This window comes from Pseudophryne corroboree, chromosome 6, assembly GCF_028390025.1.
Source record: "Pseudophryne corroboree isolate aPseCor3 chromosome 6, aPseCor3.hap2, whole genome shotgun sequence".
Classification (NCBI taxonomy): domain Eukaryota; kingdom Metazoa; phylum Chordata; class Amphibia; order Anura; family Myobatrachidae; genus Pseudophryne; species Pseudophryne corroboree.
The window spans coordinates 48,569,325-48,593,207 of NC_086449.1; the positions used below are offsets into that span (position 1 = coordinate 48,569,325).

General features: G+C 47.4%; 1 protein-coding gene across 4 annotated transcripts in view; it reads left to right on the forward strand.

Moving 5' to 3' along the window:
* Positions 1–4,531: 4,531 nt before the first annotated feature.
* Positions 4,532–23,883, forward strand: part of LOC134936057 (zinc finger protein 300-like) — a 33,971-nt gene continuing 14,619 nt past the window's right edge. For all 4 annotated transcript variants that reach the window (XR_010180447.1, XM_063930967.1, XM_063930966.1 and 1 more), the window contains exon 1: positions 4,532–4,717. The gene's annotated coding sequence lies outside the window, so the exon portion shown is untranslated. The remainder of the gene's footprint in view (positions 4,718–23,883) is intronic.

The following is a 23,883-nucleotide window of genomic DNA, read 5'->3' on the forward strand; positions in this document are numbered from 1 at the left end:
CCATACCTGCGGATGAACTGCTCGACGATGGCCTTGGCGGCTGAGTCCGCGGTCTGGTCCCGGGTTGGGGCGACCACCGTGAATTTGGTGTGGTGGTCTGTCATCACCAGGGCGTACTGGTATCCTTGTGCTGACTCTCCAATGAGCACGTAGTCGATCATCAGTAACTCCAAAGGTCGGGTGGTTACGATGGTTTGTACAGGCACCCTCTGCTCTGTGGGTTTGGTGGCCTCACATCGATCGCATACTCGACATACCTCTTCCACCACTTGCTGGAGTCCCGGGCAGAAGTACTGCCGGCATAGCCACTGAAGGGTTTTGGCCACGCCGAGGTGGCTCCCTTCGCGGTGGGATTCCACCACCAGATCCCAGGCGGCTCTCTCTGGCAGGACGATCTGCCACACAGTGCGGAGTTCCTGCTCGAGGTAGGTGCGTCGACACAGCACCCCTTCCAGGATGGTAAGTTGGTTCCAGTGGTGCAACACTCCCCGACCTACTTCCTCGAGCTGGTCTCTATCACAGCGGGACGGCCAGTGTCCTTGCTCCTTCCATTGGTGGATGCTCCTCAAATCTGGGTCCCGGCCCTGTTCCGTGGCCCAATCCGGGAGGGATTTCCGCAACTGGAGGCCAAAACTGGTGATCTGCTGGGCTTCCGGAGGGGGCCCAAATCGGGCGAAATCTGGTATTTCCCACCCCTCTTGTTCCTCATCGGTAGGGCCGGTGGGGGCATCTACCGGAAACCGGGACAGGGCATCTGCATTGGCATTGTCCTTCCCACGCCGATAGCGTATTTTAAGGGGGAACTTAGCCAACCGGGCAGTCCAACGCTGTTCCAAGGCCCCCAGTTTGGCGGCATCCAGATGAGCTAGCGGGTTGTTGTCTGTGACCACTTCGGCTTCGTCCGCCGTCAGGTACTCCGGGAATTTTTCGGTCACCGCCCACACCAGGGCCAACAGCTCAAGTTTGAACGAACTGTAGTTCTCGGGGTTTCGCTCTGACTCCCGAAGACCCCGGCTCCCATAGGCGATCACCCTCTCCTGGCCTCCCTGGACTTGGGACAGCACGGCCCCCAGGCCCTTGTGGCTTCCATCGGTGTAGAGTATGAATGGCTTGTCGAAATCCGCATAGGCCAATACTGGGGCTTGGCTGAGTGCCTCCTTGAGCCGAAGGAAAGAGTCTTCCTGCGCCTGGCCCCACTGGATCCTCCTTTGCCGGGAGTCTGTTGCCAGGCCCCTCAGTAGCTCGTGCAGGGGACCAGCGATCTTGGCAAAACCTTTGATGAATCGCCGGTAGTAACCTACTAAGCCCAAGAAAGCCCGTACTTCGGTCACTGTGGTGGGGGCCTTCCATCCTTGTATCGCGGCCAGTTTGCTAGGGGTGGGTTGCACCCCCTCTGCAGATACCACGTGGCCCAAGTATTCCAGGCTGGGCTTCAAGAGGTGGCACTTCCAGGGCTTCAGCTTGAGGCCGTAATTTTCCAGGCGCTGCAAGACTAGGTCCAACCTCCGCAGGTGTTCGTCAAGGGTGGGGGCAAAGACAATGATGTCGTCCAAATATATCAAGATGGCCTCGAAGTTCAGGTCCCCCAGGCAACGCTCCATGAGGCGTTGAAAGGTGGAGGCGCGTTGGAGAGTTCGAACGGCATCCTGCAGAAGTCAAACAGTCCCATGGGGGTGATGAAGGCCGTCTTGGCTTGGTCCCGTTCTGCCACAGGGACTTGCCAGTAACCGCTGGCCAAATCCAGCGTCGAGAAGTACCGGGACTTCCCTAGTGCAGCCAACGACTCCTCGATGCGGGGAAGGGGGTATGCATCCCTCACCGTGCAGCTGTTCAGTTTCCGGTAATCTACACAGAAGCGCAGGGCTCCATCTTTCTTCTTGACCAGGACAATCGGGGCCGCCCAGGGGCTCTTGCTTTCTTTAATGACCTGGCTGGCTAGCATCTGGCGGATCATGGTTTTTACCTCCTGGTATAACCGAGGCAGAATGGGGCAGTAACGCTCGCGGATGGGGCGACTGTCGCCGGTGTTGATCTCGTGTTCTAGCTCCCGGGAAAATCCAAAGTCCTCCTTGCTGCGCGAGAACACCTTCTACCTTTTCCACAGCATGCGTTCCAGTCTTTTGACGTCCGCTGGGTGGAGTTGATCCAGGGTCACGTCTGTCTGTTCCAGGATGGCCCGGCCATTCCAGTTGTCAGTGGGCATCTCTTTTTCCTCGACCGTCACCGCCAGGGTCCAAGGTGTTTCCGCATCCGGATGGAGTGTCAAACCTGGTTCTGGTTGGATGTGGCTCGCCGGGATGATGTGTAGCTCGGCCAAAGTCGTCCTTGCAGGTATTTCCGCCGGGTGGTCTCCAAGATTACAGATGCGAAGGGGCACCGTGCCGCCTTGGACCACGGCGAGGGCTCGGGCCACCACCAGCCCGGTCTCGGTCTGCCGGAACCAACAAGGCTCAATGAGGACCTCCCTTCCCTCTAGTCTATGTTGCGACCGTACTGGCAAGTCCAGGACAACCTCCTGTCGGGCGGGAACTTTCACTTTCTGCTTGTGTTGGGTTTTGATTTGGCCAATGGGCCCTCCTCTGCCCGTAGATTTTGGTTCCTCGCACAGTTGGATCACCCTTTGAAGGGCCTGTTGTACGGGCCTCTGTACCTTTAGGTGCCTCCAATATCGGGGGCCCTTCTCCTGGACCACAGCCCGGTCCAGGCAGCGCAAGATATTCATGCCAAGGATGACCGGTCCGTGAGTCAATTCTTCCCCTGCTATTACCATGACACCCTTCTTCCCCAGGGGCTGGTCGTACAGTTCCACCTCGATCCACACCACCCCCACAACGGGGATGGGGAGGTTGTTGCCGGCCTTGAGGTTCACCCAGCTCCCTACGCTCGTTTTTGTCAGGTGGGCGTAGTGCTCCCGGAAACATTGTTCGGACATGGTCGATACTTGGGAGCCCGTATCCAGGAGGCATCGTTGTTCTTTTCCCGCCAGCCGGGCTATTACAGTAGGGCACTCTCCAATTAGGTCCGAGGCGTAGTTGGTGTTCATGCGCTCGGTCTCTTTCCTCGTGGTTTGGCCCGCAACCGCGAGGGAAGTTAGTTTAAAGGCCTCCGACGATAATCCCCGGTACGCCTTGCTTCTGGGCATTCCCGGGCGAAGTGCCCCGGTTGGTTGCACTCCCAGCATCTGGGCGCTTGGGTGTTCCTCCTCCGAGTCCCGGCCGTCCCTTGGCTGGTGGGCGCTCCCCACCTCCGGTGGTGCCGAGGGGAGCTGGGAGAAGGGGATCTGCGTCCGCTTCCAGCCGTGCGACCGTGGCTTCCGGCCGGGCGGCACGCAGTGGGGGGTGGCACCCGTAGCGTCCCACACTTGTATATCATTTTATTAGATGCTTTGTCACAGAAATGGAGATTATAATTGTATACGTATATATACACAAGGGAGATGAAATCGTCTATGCAGTCGAATAAGACTAAGAATATTAGAGTATAAATTACTAGCTACACAAGCTATTCAGAGACTGCAAGTAGATCTGTTCAGAGAGAAAGAGACACTGATGCTATAATTTAATGTAGAAAATATTCAAGACAGAAATTAGTCTGTATGAAGAAAAACTGTCACGTTAACCATCTGGATGTTATTGTTATGAGATCTAGAGTTCTTTGTACTAAGCCAGCGGAGGAGATATACTGTGTCTTTATACTTCATGACATAGATCAGTTCTCTACATTCAGCTTACTGGATACAGAGTAATGTAACTTTACATTCAGAACAGAGAAATGTCATTTATTTTGGGCTACACTGGTAACCAGGATAAAGAATTACATAGTTACACATCTAAGCAGGATTTTCTAAAGTGGCCTCAGACTCAGTAAAGGAACTTTCACACTCTCATATATTTGGAATATAACAGAACATTGTTGTTTATCATCTTTATGGGCCACAACTTGCGCAACTCAAGTTTTTTCAGAGTACCCGAGTCACTTATTCAGCGCGGTTATCACCAAATATTGTATTGTGTATTGCATGCAATTGTTTTGTATAGGAGAGTGGGGTAGCTAGGACATGGTTGTATGCATAAACCTAGTTATTACTTATTAGTGTATGAATAAGGTATGTAAAATAATATTACAAATATAATACTTACCAACTGTTGTTGCTGGAGGTTGATTGGAAGAGCTGGAAAGAAGAACAGGTATATGGGTAATATATATATATATATATACATATATGTATAGATAACAAAACCCACATATAAAGTACAGATAGAAGTCAGGCAGCCTGTTATTAGAGCAATAGCTTGGGTGGAGGCACATTATTAGAATTAGTAACCTTGTCAGACATAAGGGAGGGTTACACTGTCGACTTAGTGACTGTCAACCCAAACATTGTCGACCTAGACACTGTGGATCCTATGATCCACACCCTTGCATTGTCCTGCTGTACTATGGGGCTGTCACCACTTCAGGAGCTGAAGGAGTTAATGTAATCAGGAAGTGAGAGAGAGGCTCTGTGTGAGCTCAGACTGGAGGACATGGATTAGGGGAAGGAGGGGGGAGGAGAAGTTTCCTGTGTGTGTGGAGAGAGGAGCAGGAGTGAGGACGCTGGTGCTGGGCTTGTTTTTCACTCATCAGCTGCTTGTTTTTTATTTAGAGTTGACAACATTGGACACAACACATTTCAGTGGAGGCGGCGGGAGAGGAGGTGACGGTGACCGGCAGTGAGGTGAGCGATGTTCCTGGTGTATGAGAGACGTCTGCAGGCACCATATATGGTATGAGTGACCAGCTCCCCACACGTGGGACCTAGGCCCTAATTCAGACCTGATCGCAAAAGCAAAATCTATCTCTAATGGATAAAACCATGTGCACTGCAGGTGGGGTAGATGTAACATGTGCAGAGAGAGTTAGATTTGGGTGGGTTATACTGTTTCTGTGCAGGGGAAATACTGGCTGATTTATTTTTACACTGCAATTTAGATTTCAGTTTGAACACACCCCACCCAAATCTAGCTCTCTCTGCACATGTTACATCTGCCCCACCTGCACTGCACATGGTTTTGAGCATTACAGAAATATTTTGCTGTTGCAGTCAGGTCTGAATTAGGCCCCTTATGCAGTAAGGATTGCAATTTCTGATAAAACGCAGTTTCTGCGATCAAATAGTTGCCGCCCAGCAATTGAGAAAAAACGCCCATTGCAGAAACTGTGAATGCATCGCAATATGCAGCTGATCGTAGAACCATACGCAATTACCGGAACATGGAAGATTTTCGTATCTGCACCAGGTAAGGTCGGCTACAATTCTTGTGACACAAGAGGCTGGAAGTGGTCATCGCTGATGTCAGAGGCCCACCTTAAAAACACCTGGGACGCCTGCGTTTTCGCACTTAGACCCAGAAAATGGCAGGTTTCCGCCCAGAAACGCCGGCTTCCTGACAGTCAAATAGCGTCTGCATTATGATCACGATGTGTACGCATTTTCTGTCGCTTTTATTACTCACACGTGCGCGATGCAAACACTGCTCATCCGCAGCCGTTCCATAATAAGCCGGATTGTGATTTGATAATTTTGCAATCCTTATTGAATAAGGTCCTTGGATGGAAGGTGGGCGAGAGGCAGATGGGGGATGGGGATGACCCTGCGGTGTAATACACAGTGCTCATTTATATTTATACAGGTAGCATCATATACTGGCATATATATTGTGTATATTATATATACAGATGTAGCCATGCTCATCATTGTGTATCGCGGCAGTGATGTTGTGACAAGTGAGCACACTGCGTACGCATGCGCACACCATGTTACCCTATGGAGCTAACACCCGCTGCAATCAGTATCACAGCGGCGCGTTCACACTATGCAGCAATGCGTGGGCATGTGTGAATGCATCACGGTATAGATGAGTGTGGCTACATCTGTAGTATAGGTGTATATAGGGAGAGAAAGCTATATCTGTATCCTATCATGTGTATAACCTAGGAGAGTATCCCTGCTGTATAATAACACTGCACATTATGCATATACAGTATATATAGAGATAGATGTTATTGGTATATATATCCCTAGTGTATCATGTGTATAACCTAGGACAGAGTCCCTGCTGTATAATAACACTGCACATTATACATATACAGTATATATAGAGAGAGATGTTATTGGTATATAATCCCTAGTGTATCATGTGTATAACCTAGGACAGTATCCCTGCTGTATAATAACACTGCACATTATACACATACAGTATATATAGAGAGAGATGCTATTGGTATATAGTCCCTAGTGTATCATGTGTATAACCTAGGACAGTGTCCCTGCTGTATAATAACACCGCACATTATACATATACAGTATATATAGAGATAGATGTTATTGGTATATAGTCCCTAGTGTATCGTGTATAACCTAGGGCAGAGTCCCTGCTGTATAATAACACTGCACATTATACATATACAGTATATATATAGATGTTATTGGTATATTGTCCCTAGTGTATCATGTATATAACCTAGGACAGAGTCCCTGCTGTATAATAACACTGCACATTATACATATACAGTATATATAGAGATAGATGTTATTGGTATATAGTCCCTAGTGTATCATGTATATAACCTAGGACAGCGTCCCTGCTGTATAATAACACTGCACATTATACATATACAGTATATATAGAGATAGATGTTATTGGTATATAGTCCCTAGCGTATCATGTGTATAACCTAGGGCAGAGTCCCTGCTGTATAATAACACTGCACATTATACATATACAGTATATGAAAACAAAGGAAAAAAGTTGCTGCGCCTGTGTCAATCACTTGTATACTATACCAGACTAATGTCTTTATTCTGGGATTTTACAGTGCAAAAAGATATATACGTTCGCCTCTATAGAGAGTTATGTGTTACTCTCAAGATTAATAGAACGGAAAAAGGGAAGAAATAGAGGCGCTCATTTCATTTCAACACTGTAAAAGTATAAATTCATCACAACCAAGGGGTAATAAAATTTAATTATTTATTCTTAAATTAAATAAGTAAAAAATACACTAATATGTACAGAACCACTTTGTTGAGCACAGGATATATATAAAAATCACAGTTGATAATCCCTATTCTCACAAATTTGCCACATATATAATAAATCGCTCACATGTATTGCTTGTGTTACTACAACAAACAATTAGAAAAGTGATACACACTAATCAGCTCCCAACAGTCCCAGTGTATCAACTGTTATAATACTGTAACCAAGACTGTTATATAGCACAATTGCTGGTTGAGAGTGCATTAATTAGAGACAGTGAGTTGCGTCTTGAGGATGTTATAATGTATGATACAATGTCTCAACGTTCCAAGGACCAATTGTATGGAATATTTGTTGAATTACCTCTCCAGTTGGGCTGTAAGACCCGAGCGTCCTCAGGTCGATGCAATTGCCCAGTGAACAGTAGAAGGGAGGGTCTGTCCATACACTTGGAATCCCGTAATTGTCCGATTCTTCCCCTGGGCGTGCACCGCCCACTGCAGTGTGTGGGGAGAGACAGGTGTGCGGCTGATTAGATCGGAGCCGCTGCGGGAATCCAGCACTCTGTAATGCTTCTCTAATGCTCTCTGGACTTGTGCTGTCCGTGAGTAGTGAGAGGGAGAGAAGTAAGCGCCCGGCCACTGTCGGCTGATGTTGCGGTTTCGTGCACCGTTAACCGTTCGCTCCTATGACCGGTAAGATGGAGCTGTGGATGATATCCCAGAGCGTGCGGCAATTGTGTGAGAAAGAGGGAGGAGTCCTGACGCGTTTCGTCACGCAACACGTGACTTTTTCAAAGATGACTCCTATAGCCGTGTCAGTTCTATTTAAAGTGCTCACAATCAAACACTCACATATTTAATCAGTGCAATCAGTGGCAAATAAATAAAACCATTTAATAAGACACCCTTAGTTGTGTGAATAGCAGTGGTTTAGCTGATAGTTAAACCTGGGCTCTCTCTGTCTACAGGTAATATCGTCAAATACAATTGATAAATTAATATAATGATCTATAAAACAATGGCGGAGTTGACTGATGACTATATAATACGTTACATGATTTAAATATAAACGGGAAAATATAAAAACATATAACAATTAGATAAAAAAAACAGAAAAATATATAATTTACTTTCTTTATGTTATTTAAAACAACACTAATCTAAATTAAATAAAAAATGTTAAAAAATAATGATAATCTCATCCTGTAGCTGACTATCAGCATCAGTCTAATTATATTCAGTACAATAGTGCTTAAGTTGGAAAATTATATACAATCGGAGGAGACTTATCTATATCCCAAGGAAAAAGAGGAAACATATAGACATATAGGTGCGTAGGACCTGATGGCATGTGGAAATTGCATATTCACAATTGAATTTATTAAATTGTGAATTTATACAATATTAATTTTTATATACTCTTTATTTTTATCTTTAATTTTTAATTATTTTTTAATTTTTAATTTATTATATATTTTATTTTTAATATATTTATTTGATTTCTATTATTTATTATTTATTAGTTTAATTGAATGACCCCCCCCTTTTTTTTGGGATTCTATTATATTGAACAGGACCCCAAATATGGGTCCTGCTCCGGTGTATTATATTTACCTATATAAGACAAATGTATGGAAGCGGAGTCCCAGCTTACCCCCCGCCTTAAAGGAAGGCACACGGATACTCAACCATCCAGACACTATAAATACTCGGTAAGGGAGGGGGGAAAAAAAGTGAAAGGGGGAACAGGGGCAGAAACCAAGGTGGAGGGATATTGAATATGAGCAGAGGACTAATCGTATCTTGAGATAAATTAGGGATCGATCTCAATACACTCATTGAGGCCCTCCGGATTGAGGGTCCCCAATCGGTGGATCCAGAAATTCTCCCTATAACACAGTCTGCTAAACCTGTCACCACCTCTTTGGGTAAGACTGATGATTTCAATGCCTACAATTACTAAACCTTTAGGGTCACTATTATGGAAGTGAAAAAAATGTTTTGAGACTCCATGATTCAAATAGGCCTTCAAAATATTTCGCCTATGTTCTAAAAAACGGATTCTCAACTTGCGTGTGGTCCTCCCTATATAGCGGAGGCCACAAGGACACACTAACATATAAATGATATATTCACTATTACAATTAATGAATGATTTAATTTTATGTTCTTCTCCTGCAGAGGATGAAAAGGTATGTACATTGTTCTGAATGTGAGAACATGTGATACAATTGCCCAGACCACATCTAAAACAGCCATTTGGTTTAGTTGTTAGCCAGGAGGCTGAATGTTTCTGAGTCTCATTCGTCCCTAATCTCTTATCTACAAAAAGACTCGGGGCAAGATGTTGTGTCAAATTCTCCGACTTTTTAAAGATAATAGAGGGTGACTGACCAATAACGGGTTTAAGGATCTTATCCATAAGCAGTATAGGAAAGTTGTTCTTCAGAACCTTTTTTATCTTGCCAGAAGCACTATTGAACTTAGAGAAAAAGTGTGGACAATTTTCTTTAAAGGATGTATTCTCAACCCTATGATGGAGAAGTTCTTCCCGATCAAATTTATTTGCCTTTTCCAAAGCTGAATTAATCAAGTCCAGAGGATAACCTCTGGTTTTGAGTGCATTCATAAGTTCAAGTGCTTGTATATTAAAATCTTCCTGGTTACTGCAATTACGCCGAATTCGGCGCAGTTGTCCCAGTGGGATATTTTCTAACCAAGGTCTAGCGTGCATACTCTCAAAATGGAGGAAGTTATAATTATCAACTTCCTTCCTAAATGTCTTCGTAACGATGGAGCCGTCCAAAACAGAAATGAAAATGTCAAGAAAGGAAACCGACTTATTGTCCACAGTGCAAGTGAACTGTAAATTAAATTCATTATTGTTAAGGAGTGTCGTGAAGTGAGTAAATTGTGAGTAATCTCCATCAAAAATGAAAAACAAATCATCTATGTAACGGCCATAGAAGACGAGGTCCGCGCCCAAGTCCCTCCCCCATATGTGCGCGATTTATTATATATGTGGCAAATTTGTGAGAATAGGGATTATCAACTGTGATTTTTATATATATCCTGTGCTCAACAAAGTGGTTCTGTACATATTAGTGTATTTTTTACTTATTTAATTTAAGAATAAATAATTAAATTTTATTACCCCTTGGTTGTGATGAATTTATACTTTTACAGTGTTGAAATGAAATGAGCGCCTCTATTTCTTCCCTTTTTCCGTTATATACAGTATATATAGAGATAAATGTTATTAGTATATAGTCCCTAGCGTATCATGTATATAACCTAGGACAGAGTCCCTGCTGTATAATAACACTGCACAATATACATATACAGTATATATAAAGATAGATGTTATTGGTATATAGTCCCTAGCGTATCATGTGAATAACCTAGGGCAGAGTCCCTCCTGTATAATAACACTGCACATTATACATATACAGTATATATAGAGATAGATGTTATTGGTATATAGTCCCTAGCGTATCATGTGTATAACCTAGGGCAGAGTCCCTCCTGTATAATAACACTGCACATTATACATATACAGTATATATAGATATAGATGTTATTGGTATTTCTCTGACGTCCTAGTGGATGCTGGGGACTCCGTCAGGACCATGGGGATTAGCGGCTCCGCAGGAGACAGGGCACAAAAGTAAAAGCTTTAGGATCAGGTGGTGTGCACTGGCTCCTCCCCCTATGACCCTCCTCCAAGCCTCAGTTAGATTTTTGTGCCCGGCCGAGAAGGGTGCAATCTAGGTGGCTCTCCTAAAGAGCTGCTTAGAGTAAAAGTTTTAAGGTTTTTTATTTTCAGTGAGTCCTGCTGGCAACAGGCTCACTGCTACGAGGGACTTAGGGGAGAAGAAGTGAACTCACCTGCGTGCAGGATGGATTGGCTTCTTAGGCTACTGGACACCATTAGCTCCAGAGGGAGTCGGAACACAGGTCTCACCCTGGGGTTCGTCCCGGAGCCGCGCCGCCGACCCCCTTGCAGATGCCGAAAAGTGAAGAGGTCCAGAAACCGGCGGCAGAAGATTTTTCAGTCTTCTTAAGGTAGCGCACAGCACTGCAGCTGTGCGCCATTGTTGTCAGCACACTTCATAGCAGCGGTCACTGAGGGTGTAGGGCGCTGGGGGGGGCGCCCTGGGCAGCAATGATAGTACCTTATTCTGGCTAAAAATACATCACATATAGCCCCTGGGGGCTATATGGATGTATTTAACCCCTGCCAGGTCTCAGAAAAACGGGAGAAGAAGCCCGCCGAAAAGGGGGCGGGGCCTATTCTCCTCAGCACACAGCGCCATTTTCCCTCACAGAAATGCTGGTGGGAAGGCTCCCATGCTCTCCCCTGCACTGCACTACAGAAACAGGGTTAAAACAGAGAGGGGGGGCACTGATTTGGCGATATGACTATATATATTAAAATGCTATAAGGGAAAAACACTTTTATAAAGGTTGTCCCTGTATAATTATAGCTTTTTTTGGTGTGTGCTGGCAAACTCTCCCTCTGTCTCCCCAAAGGGCTAGTAGGGTCCTGTCCTCTATCAGAGCATTCCCTGTGTGTGTGCTGTATGTCGGTACGTGTGTGTCGACATGTATGAGGACGATGTTGGTGAGGAGGCGGAGCAATTGCCTGTAATGGTGATGTCACTCTCTAGGGAGTCGACACCGGAATGGATGGCTTATTTATGGAATTACGTGATAATGTCAACACGCTGCAAGGTCGGTTGACGACATGAGACGGCCGGCAAACAAATTAGTACCTGTCCCGGCGTCTCAAACACCGTCAGGGGCTGTAAAACGCCCATTTACCTCAGTCGGTCGACAGACACAGACACGGACACTGATTTCAGTGTCGACGGTGAAGAAACAAACGTATTTTCCTTTAGGGCCACACGTTACTTGTTAAGGGCAATGAAGGAGGTGTTACATATTTCTGATACTACAAGTACCACAAAAAAGGGTATTATGTGGGATGTGAAAAAACTACCTGTAGTTTTTCCTGAATCAGATAAATTAAATGAAGTGTGTGATGATGCGTGGGTTTCCCCCGATAGAAAATTATTGGCGGTATACCCTTTCCCGCCAGAAGTTAGGGCGCGTTGGGAAACACCCCTTAGGGTGGATAAGGCGCTCACACGCTTATCAAAACAAGTGGCGGTACCGTCTACAGATAGGGCCGTCCTCAAGGAGCCAGCTGATAGGAGGCTGGAAAATATCCTAAAAAGTATATACACACATACTGGTGTTATACTGCGACCAGCGATCGCCTCAGCCTGGATGTGCAGAGCTGGGGTGGCTTGGTCGGATTCCCTGACTAAAAATATTGATACCCTTGACCGGGACAGTATTTTATTGACTATAGAGCATTTAAAGGATGCATTTCTATATATGCGAGATGCACAGAGGGATATTTGCACTCTGGCATCAAGAGTAAGTGCGATGTCCATATCTGCAAGAAGATGTTTATGGACACGACAGGGGTCAGGTGATGCAGATTCCAAACGGCACAAAGATGTATTGCCGTATAAAGGGGAGGAGTTATTTGGGGTCGGTCCATCGGACCTGGTGGCCACGGCAACTGCTGGAAAATCCACCGTTTTTACCCTAAGTCACATCTCTGCAGAAAAAGACACCGTCTTTTCAGCCTCAGTCCTTTCGTCCCTATAAGAGTCATATCTGCCCAGGGATAGAGGAAAGGGAAGAAGACTGCAGCAGGCAGCCCATTCCCAGGAACAGAAGCCCTCCACCGCTTCTGCCAAGTTCTCAGCATGACGCTGGGACCGTACAGGACCCCTGGATCCTACTAGTAGTATCCCAGGGGTACAGATTGGAATGTCGAGACGTTTCCCCCTTGCAGGTTCCTGAAGTCTGCTTTACCAATGTCTCCCTCCGACAGGGAGGCAGTATTGGAAACAATTCACAAGCTGTATTCCCAGCAGGTGATAATCAAATTACCCCTCCTACAACAAGGAAAGGGGTATTATTCCACACTATATTGTGGTACTGAAGCCAGAAGGCTAGGTGAGACCTATTCTAAATCTGAAATATTTGAACACTTACAAAGGTTCAAATCAAGATGGAGTCACTCAGAGCAGTGATAGCGAACCAGGAAGAAGGGGACTATATGGTGTCCCGGGACATCAGGGATGCTTACCTCCGTGTCCCAAATTTGCCCTACTCACCAAGGGTACCTCAGGTTCGTGGTACAGAACTGTCACTATCAGTTTCAGACGCTGCCGTTTGGATTGTCCACGGCACCCCGGGTCTTTACCAAGGTAATGGCCGAAATAAGGATTCGTCTTCAAAGAAAATGGACGACCTCCTGATAAGAGCAAGGTCCAGAGAACAGTTGGAGGTCGGAGTAGCACTATCTTAAGTAGTTCTACGACAGCACGGGTGGATTCTAAATATTCCAAAACCGCAGTTGTTTCCGACGACACGTCTGCTGGTCCTAGGGATGATTCTGGACACAGTCCAGAAAAAGGTGTTTCTCCCGGAGGAGAAAGCCAGGGAGTTATCCGAGCTAGTCAGGAACCTCCTAAAACCAGGAAAAGTGTCAGTGCACAGTGCACAAGAGTCCTGGGAAAAATGGTGGCTTATTACGAAGCAATTCCATTCGGCAGATTCCACGCAAGAACTCTTCAGTGGGATCTTGTCAGGAATCGACTTACCAGACTGGCATCCGTCCGCCGCTGCGGACTCCGTCCTGGCTCCCTGCGGTCACCTGTCGCCTATGCCCCTGCCATGGGACATCATCAAGGTCCTGGGAACACTCCTGAGCCAGCGGGCGTGTGCGCGCCGCGTCCCCGCTGGGCCGCGGCGTGGGCGCCGCCATGACAGTTTCCAAACAGCTAGTATGCTGCGGCCAATCCGGTGCGTGGCCGCACCCACTGTCCTTTCCTCCATCCAATCCCTGCACACCATGGGGTATATAGGAGGCTACAGTTTCACCTCACAGGCATCCTGGACTTTGTGTCATTCTGACAACCTGCATGAAAGGATCGGCTCCTGTTTCTCCTGAGTTCCTGGTTCTCTGCTAAGAACTTATACTCCTGGTGATTCTGCTTTGCTCCCGTGGAACTTCAAGGCTCAGCAATACCAGCAACCTGCATTGGGCTTCACACTCATCACCACCTTGTGTGCTTCAGCCTGCAGTTGAAGACTAAACTCCAGGTGTGTTCATTCCTCCACCTGTGACACAGCTTGCTGCTGCCAGTGCCTCATCACCTGCACTGTGAGTTGGTCTCCTGCTTATGCTCAGGTTTGCAATATCCATCTACTGCCTTAGTTCTCTGTTTTAAAACCCTGCTCTGGTTTCCAAACCAGTATCATTTCATTAACATTCATTCTGTTGTTTTACATTACCGGATATGATTTCTCAAGTCATCTATCATCCATTGCCATAGACTATTTGTTATCATTCCAAGTATTTGACTTTCTCATCTGATATTATTATTTCTGCTGCATTTCTGTTTAAAACTTATCTGCTAATAAAATACCATTGTGCTCATGCGCAAGAACGTGATACAACCTCCTCGTCTCTTTCCTCCTACCTCCACTGACCCACTAGCGCCCCCTCCGGGGACACAGACCAAACACAATCTGACAGTAAGTCCAGGATCGATGGACTCGGATGGTGGACGGAGTGTGGGGTCAGAGGCCTTGCAAAATCTGGTCTCCCGTCTGGATGGTCAAGAGGTTGCGCAGCAGCAGATGCTTCACTTTCTACAAGGGATGTCCTCCCGATTGGATACACTGCAGCAATCCCTGCCAAGTGTACTCTCACCTACTGTTACCCCAGCACCTGCCAGTGCTGTAAGTTCTTCTATGTCGGCTGCATCAGCTCCAGTGTCTCGTCTGCACCTGCCCGTGCCGAGCAAATATGATGGCAGTCCTAAATTATGTCGCGGGTTTCTTAATCAGTGCGAAATACAGTTTGAGTTATTGCCACATAACTTTCCTACACCAAGGTCCAAGGTTGCCTACATCATTTCCTTACTCTCTGGATCTGCTCTGAATTGGGTGTCTCCTCTGTGGGAACGTGCTGACCCTCTGATCAATAACTACTCAGACTTCGTGTCAACCTTTAGACGGATCTTTGACGAGCCTGGTCGTGCAACATCAGCTTCGGCAGACCTGATCCAACTTCGTCAAGGTAACCGAAGCATGGGACAATATGTCATCCAGTTCCAGACGTTGGCTGCAGAAGTCCAATGGAACAACCAAGCTCTGGTAGCAACCTTCTGGCACGGACTTTCGGATCGGATCAAGGACGAACTGGCAACCCGTGACATCCCTGTTCAACTGTCTGACTTGATCTCCCTGTGTATAAAGCTGGACTCTCGCATCCGCGAACGCAATAATGAACGCGCTCGGAGTGAACCTCGCAGAGTAAGGTTCATACCTTCTGTACAGTTTCAGCCTCCTTCTTCTGACGAGCCTATGCAGGTAAATAGGTCCCGCCTAACCCCTGAGGAGCGGGCAAGAAGATTACGAGAGAGGCTTTGCCTATACTGTGCTGCTGCGGGTCATCAAATTAACTCCTGCACGATGCGTTCGGGAAACGCCAGATCCTGACTTGTAAGGGAGGAGTCAAGTTAGGATCATTCAGTCAAGCTCCTTCTCAACAAGATCTCATTCTTCCAGTGACGCTAGAAACTTCCGTTGGGCTCCAGTCTGCGTCAGCATTAGTGGACTGCGGTGCTGCAGGAAATTTTATCACCCAAGCTGCGGTAAACAAATTTTGCTTGTCTACCTGTGAACTCTCTTATCCTGTATACATTACTGCTGTGGATGGTAGTAGAATCTCTAAAGGGAACATTTCACATCAAACTACCCCAGTGGTTCTGGGAGTTGGATTTCTCCATTCAGAAGTGATCAAGTTCCTGGTCATCCCTCAAGCCACCCAGGAGATTGTCTTGGGCATGCCTTGGCTTCAACTACATAACCCACAGTTCGACTGGACAACGTTGCAGCTTACCTCATGGAGTTCACACTGTCATCATTCCTGCTTAGCCCAAGTGTGTCCCATCAAGTCTACCGAAGTAAAGTCACAGCTAACACTCCCAGCAGCTTATCAAGACTTCGCAGACGTCTTCTGTGAAAAGGCTGCTGATATCCTGCCGCCCCATAGGGAATGGGATTGTCCCATCGATCTCCTTCCTGGCAAGAAGCCACCCAGGGGGCGCACCTACCCTTTGTCTGTTCCTGAAACAGAGGCGATGAGTAATTACATCAGAGAGAATCTTCAGAAAGGATTCATCCGTCCGTCATCATCACCCGCTGGTGCAGGTTTCTTCTTCGTCAAAAAGAAGGATGGTGGACTACGTCCATGCATTGACTATCGGGGTCTCAATGACATTACCATCAAGAATAGTTATCCTCTACCACTTATTACCGAACTTTTTGATAGAGTTAAGGGGGCTCGCATCTTTACCAAGTTAGATCTCCGCGGTGCCTATAATCTCATCAGAATCCGGAGTGGTGACGAGTGGAAGACAGCCTTCAACACTCGAGATGGCCATTATGAATACCTGGTAATGCCATTTGGGTTAAGTAATGCTCCAGCGGTATTCCAACACTTCGTGAACGAGATCTTTCGTGATGTCCTGTATAAGTACCTTGTTGTTTACTTAGATGATATTCTTATCTTTTCTCAAGACCTTCCATCTCATCGCCTACAAGTCTGTGAAGTTCTCCGACGTCTTCGTGAGAACCGTCTCTACGGGAAATTATCTAAATGTACCTTCGAAGTTCCCTCTATACCCTTCCTGGGGTATATAATTTCCGGATCGGATCTTCAGATGGACCCGGCAAAATTGGAAGCCATTGCCAATTGGTCCATTCCAAACTCCCTCAAATCTATCCAGCGGTTCCTGGGTTTTGCCAACTATTATAGAAAATTTATTCGAGGATTCTCCACTCTCATCGCTCCTATTACCAACCTGACTCGGAAAGGGGCAGATCATTCCAACTGGTCAGAAGAAGCCTTGGCAGCCTTCCGGAAGATCAAGCTAGCCTTTATGTCTGCTCCAGTGCTGTCACAGCCAGATGTCAACAGGCCGTTCGAGTTGGAGGTAGATGCCTCTACAGTTGGGGTTGGAGCTGTTCTCTCCCAGAAGGGATCTGATGGGAAAGTTCACCCTTGTGGATTCTTTTCTCGCAAGTTTCTTCCCGCAGAAGCTAACTACTCCGTGGGAGATCAAGAGTTACTGGCAATCAAACTGGCTCTCGAGGAATGGAGATATCTCCTAGAAGGGGCTAAACATCCGTTTAACATCTTCACGGATCATAAAAACCTGCTATACCTAAAAGCAGCTCAGTGCCTTAACCCTCGCCAGTCCAGGTGGGCTATGTTTTTCTCACGTTTTAATTTTAGGCTTCATTTCCGCCCAGGTTCACAGAATGTGAAAGCCGACGCATTATCCCGGTCCATGGAATCGGAAGAGGGAACATCTGACTCTGTGCCACATTCCATCCTGAGTCCCGTGGTTTTCGCTGCCTCTCAAGTCTCTCCAGCTCCACCTCCGGGTAAGACTTTTGTTTCCCCAGAACTCCGTCCCAAGTTGCTAGCTTGGGCCCACCAATCCAAGTTCACTGGTCATCCTGGTGTCCTGAAGACATTCAAGTTCCTTTCTGCGTCATATTGGTGGCCGAAGATGAAAGTGGATATCCAGGATTTCGTGGCATCCTGTCCTAAATGTGTGCAGCACAAGACTCCTCGTCAGTCTCCAGCAGGTCAGTTACAACCCTTATCTGTCCCTAATCGTCCTTGGTCTCACCTATCAATGGATTTTATCACTGATCTTCCACCTTCTCAGGGACATAACACTATTTGGGTTGTAGTGGACAGATTTTCCAAGATGGCTCATTTCGTTCCTCTCCAGGGTCTCCCTTCTGCCCCGAAACTTGCCCAGATCTTCCTACAGGAGATCTTCCGTTTACACGGTTTACCCTCCGAAATAATATCTGATCGGGGGGTACAGTTTGTAGCAAGGTTTTGGAGGGCCCTCTGTTCTGCCATGCAGATAAAATTGAAATTCTCGTCATCATACCATCCTCAGACGAACGGGCAGACAGAGAGAGTCAATCAAGAACTTGAGACTTTTCTAAGGTTATATGTGACATCCTCCCAGGATGATTGGTTCAATCTGCTCCCATGGGCCGAGTTTGCCCATAACTTTCGTTACCACACTGCTACAGACACGACACCTTTCTTTGCAGTCTATGGGCAACATCCCCGGGTACCTGAATTCCAAGAACTCCCTCACATGGATGTTCCTGCTGCCACTACTGCTCTGACTCAGTTTTCCTCCATTTGGAAAAGAATTCATGTTTCCCTCAAAAAAGCCTCCAGTCGATACAAGATCTACGCCGACCGCAAGAGACGTGCGGTTCCCCATTTGAAACCGGGGGACAGGGTTTGGTTATCAACCCGCAACCTTCGTCTCAGGGTCCCATCCATGAAGTTTGCACCACGCTTCATTGGTCCTTACCCTATTGAGAGTGTCATCAACCCAGTGGCTTACAAGTTGAAATTACCACCTTCACTTCGTATTCCTAATGCCTTTCACATTTCTCTCCTCAGACCTCTAGTCCTAAACCGCTTTCAGAATACTCTTCCAGCAGGTCCCAAGGTTCGAACTCAGCGGGGCGTGGAATTTGAGATCAACAAGATTCTGGACTCTCGTTGCCGGTATGGACGTCTCCAGTACCTGGTCGATTGGTTCGGTTATGGCCCAGAGGAGAGAAGCTGGGTGAATTCATCTGATGTCCATGCTCCTAGGTTGGTCCGTGTCTTCCACAGTACTCATCCCTCCAAACCACGTGGGTGTTCGGTGTCCACCCCTAAAGGAGGGGGTACTGTCAGGAATCGACTTACCAGACTGGCATCCGTCCGCCGCTGCGGACTCCGTCCTGGCTCCCTGCGGTCACCTGTCGCCTATGCCCCTGCCATGGGACATCATCAAGGTCCTGGGAACACTCCTGAGCCAGCGGGCGTGTGCGCGCCGCGTCCCCGCTGGGCCGCGGCGTGGGCGCCGCCATGACAGTTTCCAAACAGCTAGTATGCTGCGGCCAATCCGGTGCGTGGCCGCACCCACTGTCCTTTCCTCCATCCAATCCCTGCACACCATGGGGTATATAGGAGGCTACAGTTTCACCTCACAGGCATCCTGGACTTTGTGTCATTCTGACAACCTGCATGAAAGGATCGGCTCCTGTTTCTCCTGAGTTCCTGGTTCTCTGCTAAGAACTTATACTCCTGGTGATTCTGCTTTGCTCCCGTGGAACTTCAAGGCTAAGCAATACCAGCAACCTGCATTGGGCTTCACACTCATCACCACCTTGTGTGCTTCAGCCTGCAGTTGAAGACTAAACTCCAGGTGTGTTCATTCCTCCACCTGTGACACAGCTTGCTGCTGCCAGTGCCTCATCACCTGCACTGTGAGTTGGTCTCCTGCTTATGCTCAGGTTTGCAATATCCATCTACTGCCTTAGTTCTCTGTTTTAAAACCCTGCTCTGGTTTCCAAACCAGTATCATTTCATTAACATTCATTCTGTTGTTTTACATTACCGGATATGATTTCTCAAGTCATCTATCATCCATTGCCATAGACTATTTGTTATCATTCCAAGTATTTGACTTTCTCATCTGATATTATTATTTCTGCTGCATTTCTGTTTAAAACTTATCTGCTAATAAAATACCATTGCGCTCATGCGCAAGAACGTGATACAACCTCCTCGTCTCTTTCCTCCTACCTCCACTGACCCACTAGCGCCCCCTCCGGGGACACAGACCAAACACAATCTGACAGATCTGCTGGACAAATGGTCCGGATCGCATCTTCAGATGCATCAGCGGATAACCCGATATCCAAGGACAAGGGTGTCTCTCCTGTGGTGGTTACAGAGTGCTCATCTTCTAGAGGGCCGCAGATTCGGCATTCAGGATTGGATGCTGGTGACCACGGAGGCCAGCCTGAGAGGCTGGGGAGCAGTCACACAGGGAAAAAATTTCCAGGGAGTGTGATCAAGTCTGGAGACTTTTCTCCACATAAATATACTGGAGCTAAGGGCAAATTTATAATGCTCTAAGCTTAGCAAGACCTCTGCTTCAAGGTCAGCCGGTATTGATCCAGTGGGACAACATCACGGCAGTCGCCCACGTAAACAGACAGGGCGGCACAAGAAGCAGAAGGGCAATGGCAAAAACTGCAAGGATTTTTCGCTGGGCGGAAAATCATGTGATAGCACTGTCAGCAGTGTTCATTCCGGGAGTGGACAACTGGGAAGCAGACTTCCTCAGCAGGCACGACCTCCACCCGGGAGAGTGGGAACTTCATCGGGAAGTTTTCCACATGATTGTGAACCGTTGGGAAAGACCAAAGGTGGACATGATGGCGTCCCGCCTGAACAAAAAACGGGACAGGTATTGCGCCAGGTCAAGAGACCTTCAGGCAATAGCTGTGGACGTCCTGGTAACACCGTGGGTGTACCAGTCGGTGTATGTGTTCCCTCCTCTGCTTCTCATAACCAAGGTATTGAGAATTATAAGACGTAGAGGAGTAAGAACTATACTCGTGGCTCCGGATTGGCCAAGAAGGACTTGGTACCCGGAACTTCAAGAAATGCTCACAGAGGACTCATGGCCTCTGCCGCTAAGAAGGGACTTGCTTCAGCAAGTACCATGTCTGTTCCAAGACTTACCGCGGCTGCGTTTGACGGCATGGCGGTGGAACGCCGGATCCTAAGGGAAAAGGCATTCCGGAAGAGGTCATTCCTACCCTGGTCAAAGCCAGGAAGGAGGTGACCGCACAACATTATCACCACATGTGGCGAAAATATGTTGCGTGGTGTGAGGCCAGGAAGGCCCCACGAAGAAATTTCAACTCGGTCGATTCCTGCATTTCCTGCAAACAGGAGTGTCTATGTGTTACGATTCCTGTACTCCAGACCGGAGAAGATCTTATGGCAGGGATCTGAGTACAGGAACAATATACAGGTTGTGGGAGCTGGAGAGCCTAGTAACCCCTGGCGCCCTAACTCCGTTGTCTCGCCCGTGTTATCAGAAATCCCCTGCGAGACTATGGTTGCTTGAGCCCATGGCAGCCGCGTTCGAAGGGCGGATTATGTCTGCCCAACCCCGATGCCCCCGCAGGTCTTAATGGGAGACAAGGGGAAGTCCGAGACAGGGTGATAACAAGGGGCCCTCTGACTAAGCAACCAAGCCAGGGGTTACAAGCTAACTTAACTAAATCAAAAGGTATGTGCGGACTAGCCGCCAGGGAAAAGGACAACCAAAGATCCACTGATCCGACACTCCTATCCGGCACCGCTGGACACCAGAGTGGATCTTGTGGAAGCGGAATCCTCTGCAAAGCTCCAGAACACAATATAAACAAAATAATAAACTGTAGCGGACAAGCCGCAACACACGGCTGCGCCGCGACTCACGAACACCACCAGATGTTAAAGGTGCTCGGTCAGACTCCAGGAACAGATGGTAACTTCCGAGTACTGGATCTCTGAGGACAGGAACAACCGAATAGACCGGGACTGGGAACTCTCTGTAGCAGACTCAGGCAAACAGGAAGCTATCACCGGCGTCTGTGGGAAGTCCAAAGGGAGCCTATAACTGTGGGCTCCCCAATCAGGAGCCAGACTAGGCAATTAATGGAAATGCCGTGCAGCTTGCATGCTGCACAGCCAGCACATGATGATATCACTATAGAAGACCCAGCAACGGGGAACGCGGCCCGAACGTGGCGTCCCCGTTGCTAAGGTCCGGGCGGCTGCGTGCGCCCGGCGTCAGCGTTGCCAGGGAGCCGGCGGCTGCACGCGCCCGGCGTCCCTGGTTGCTAGGCGCCGGGCCGCACCGCTGATCGGACCCCGGCGCCTAACAGTACCCCCCCCTTGAGGAGGGGTCAAGGAACCCCTAAAGCCAGGTTTCCAAGGAAATTCTCGAAAAAATGCCCTCTTGAGCCTCGGGGCATGGAGATCTTTATCCAGGACCCAAGACCTTTCTTCAGGACCATAACCTTTCCAATGCACCAAAAAATAAAGCCGACCCCGGGATAACTTGGAATCGAGAACCTTCTCCACCAAGAACTCCTGCTGACCCTGTACATTAACTGGTGATCTCCCCTGAGATTCTTTACGAGGAAATCTGCTGGACGAAACATATGGTTTAAGCAATGAGCAATGGAATGTATTTCCGATCCGTAAATTTTTTGGTAAACGTAACCGGAAAGCAACTGGATTGACTTTTTTGATAATGAGAAATGGTCCAATAAATCTAGGACCCAATCTGGCAGAGGTTTGTCGAAGTTTAATGTTGCGAGTCGACAACCACACCCTGTCTCCCACTTTAAAAGTGCACGGCCGCCGGAGCCTGTCAGAAATTTTTTTTTCCCGGAAAGCTGCTTTTCTGAGAGCCAGGTGCACTTTTTTCCAAATAAGTCTAAGATGAGAGGTCAGGGCCAGAGAGGAGACAGAGGAATGTTGAAAAAATGAATTAGCTCTGGGGTGAAAACCAAAAACTGCAAAAAATGGAGACACATTGGTGGAGGAATGACAGGCATTATTATAAGCAAACTCCGCCAATGGAAGAAACTCAGACCAGTCATTTTGGAGTTTGGCCGAGTACAAACGCAAATATTGTTTAAGAGATTGGTTAACTCGCTCAGTCTGTCCATTGGATTGTGGATGATAGCCGGAGGTTAATGATAATTTCATCTTTAACGAAGCACAAAAAGACTTCCAAAATTGTGCAATGAATTGTGGACCCCTGTCAGAAACAATATCAGTGGGTAACCCATGGAGTCTGAAAACATGACGGAGGAACAAGACTGCCAATCCCTGGGCAGATGGCAATCGGGGAAGAGCAATAAAATGGGCCATCTTGCTAAAACGGTCCACTACCACCCATATGACTCGGCATCCGGCTGACAGAGGGAGATCCACCACAAAATCCATGGAGATATGCGACCATGGCCTAAGAGGAACATTCAAGGGCATACGTTGACCAATAGGCAAAGAACGGGGAACTTTATGCTGTGCACAGACCTGACACGAAAAAACAAACTCTTTAATGTCTTTGGAAAGACCAGGCCACCATACTGAGCGGGATACTAATTCCAAAGTCTTAGCGATTCCCAGATGCCCGGCAACTTTGCTATCATGAAACTCCGCCAAAACAGTTGCTCTCAAAAACTCAGGGACAAAAAGACGACCAGCAGGAGTATTTCCCGGAGCTTGATGTTGAAGCAGCTTTAATTGGGAAAATACATCCTGTGTGAGACCTGCCTGAATGACTGAAGGCGGAAGTATGGGAGTAACAGGACTGTTGTCTTGCACCGGAAGAAAACTGCGTGACAGGGCATCTGCCTTGGTATTCTTGGAACCTGGTCTGAAGGTGATAGTGAATTTGAAACGAGTAAAAAATAAAGCCCAACGAGCCTGTCGGGCATTCAGCCGTTTAGCCGATTCAATGTATTGAAGATTTTTGTGATCAGTCAAAACTGAAATGGTATGGGTCGCTCCTTCAAGCCAATGTCTCCACTCCTCGAAAGCCCATTTAATAGCCAGCAATTCCCGGTTACCAACATCGTAGTTGGATTCTGCAGATGAGAATTTCCTGGACATAAAGGCACAAGGATGTAACTTAAAGGAATCAGGATCCTTCTGAGAAAGGATAGCCCCTACTCCAACCTCCGAGGCATCAACCTCAACAATGAAAGGCAATTCTGGGTTGGGATGTCTAAGGACAGGGGCTGAGACAAAGGCTTGTTTTAAGGCCTGAAAAGATAACTCAGCTTCACATGACCAATTGGTAGGATCT